Consider the following 2,637-nt stretch of genomic DNA (forward strand, 5'->3'; position numbering starts at 1 on the left):
TAAAATCACCATTGATTGTGACTGCAGCCATGAAATTAGAAGACAATTCCTTCTTGGCAGGAAAGTTATGACAAGCCTAGACAGTGTGTTAAAAGCAAAAACATCACTTTGCTGACAAAAGTCTGTACAGTCAAGGCTATGCTCTTTCCAGTAGTCGTGTATGCATGTCAGAGCTGGACAGACAATAAAGAAGGAAAAGTATTGAAGAACTTATGTTTACGAACTGTGGTGCTGTAGAAGACTCTTGAGAGTCTCTTGGATAGCAAGGAGATCAAACCAGTCCACCTTAAAGGAAATCAGCCCTGAATACTCTTTGGAAGGACTGATGCTGAAGCTGAAGCTCCAATACTTTGGCCACCTAATGTGACTAGCTGACTCACTGGAAAAGACCCTGATGCTGGGAAAGTTTGAAGGCAGAAGAAAAAGAGGCTGACAGAGGATGAGATGGTTGGCTGGCATCACCAATTCAATGGGCATCAACTTGGGCAAATTCTAAGAGAAGGTAAGGGACCGGGAAGTCTGGCATACTGCAGTCCCTGGAGTCACAAAGAGTCAGACATGACCTGGCAATTGAACAGCAACAACAACATTTTTATGCATGTTGTAGAATTTTTTTTCTGTTTTGTGAAAATTGCCTTGGAATTTTGAAAGAGACTGCAGTGAATATGTATATAGATTTGGGTAGTATGGATATATGAACAATATTAATTCTTCCAGTCAATAAATATGAAATATGTTTCCTTTTGTGTCTTATAAACATTTCTTTCATGCATCTCTTGAACGTTTTCATACATAGATCTTTCAACACCTTGTTTAAATTTATTTCTATGTATTTTTTTGAATCAATTGTAAATAGGATTATTTGTATTTCTGTAATTTGTTTTTGTGTATGGATAGGTAACTGAGTTTTATATATTCAAATACAGTACACAAAATGCATGCTATTTTTACAGAGTAGACAATTCACCCCCCACCCCCAATAACACATACATAACGCCCAAGAATTATATGACAAGATACTCAACATCAGTATCAGGGAAGTGCCAATCAAAAGTACAACATATACCAGATCATTCCTGTTTAAATGGTTTTCACCAAAAAGTAAGAAATAAGTGTGATTGACGATGTGTAGAAAATGGGGGTCTTAATGCATTATTGGTAGGCATGTATATTGGTGCAACTTCCATGGAAAACCTTCTGGAAGTTTCTCATGAAATTTCAAAAAGAACTGTTATGTGGCCATTAATTCCACTTCTGGATATATATTCACTTCTGAATATATATTGAAAGGAAATGAAATAATTATCTCAAAGAGAAATCTGTACTCCCATATTCATTGCATCTTTATTCACAGTAGCCTAGAAACAAACTATTACAGGAACAATCTAAGTATCTGTCCGCAGGTGGAGAGATTAAAACAATGTGATGTGATATATATGTGTGAATTTTATTTGGCCATTAAGGAAGAAAGAAATTCTTCCATATTTGTCAGCATGCATGAAATTGGAGGACCTTATGCTAACACTTGCCTGGAAAATCCATGGACAGAGAGCCTGGTAGGGTGCAGTCCATGAGGTTGCGAGGAGTCGGACACGACTGAGCGACTTCATGCTCACTTTTCACTTTCCTGCATTGGAGAAGGAAATGGCAACCCACTCCAGTGTTTTGCCTGCAGAATCCCAGGGACGGGGCAGCCTGGTAGACTGCAATCTTTGGAGTCGCACAGAGTCGGACACAACTGAAGTGATTTAGCAGCAGCATGCTAAGTGACAAAAGTTAGTGAAAGATGGATACTATATGATCTCAATTGTAAGGAATTAAAAAAAAAAAAATGGAACTCAGGAACAGAGTAGGAAAGTGATTGCCAAGGTCTCAAGGGTGGGGGATATAGGGACGGGTTTGTAAAAAGTTATACATTTTAATATATGAAAGTTATAAGGTCTGAGGATCTAATGTATAGCATGATGGCTATAACTGATAAAATTGTGTTGTATAATTGATGCTGTCTAAGAGAGTGGAACTTGCCTGTGTTCTCTTCAAAAAGTAAAAGGTAAACATGTCAGATGATAGGTATGTTACTTAAGTTAATAGAAAGGGAAAGTCTTTTCTAATACATATGTAAATGAGGGTCAGCACTATGGCAGAGGGTAGGTGGAAATGGCAAGTATACTGGAGTGGGTTGCCATTTCCTCCTTCAGCAAAGCTTCCCGACTTAGGGATTGAACCATTGTCTGTGTCTCCCTCATTGCAGGCAGATTCTTTAGCTGCTGAGTCATCAGGGAAGTCCTGACAAAACTACCATATGACCTAGAAATTCTATTGGGCATATACCCTGAGAAAACCATAATTCAAACAGACACGTGTACCCCAAAATTCATTGCAACAGTGTTTACAATAGCCAGGACATGGAAGCAACCTAGATGTGCACTGAGAGAGGAATGGATAAAGAAGTTGTGATGCATCTATACAAGGGAATTTTAGTTAACCATAAAGAGAAGTGAATTTGGGTCACTTGAGCTGAGGTGGATGAACCTACAGCCTATTGTGGAGAGTGAAGTAGGTCAGAAAGAGAAAACCAAATGTTGTTTATTAATGAGTATATATGGAATCTAGAAAAATGGCACTGATTAACCTGTT

The sequence above is a fragment of the Dama dama genome, chromosome 7, assembly GCF_033118175.1.
Source record: "Dama dama isolate Ldn47 chromosome 7, ASM3311817v1, whole genome shotgun sequence".
NCBI lineage: Eukaryota > Metazoa > Chordata > Mammalia > Artiodactyla > Cervidae > Dama > Dama dama.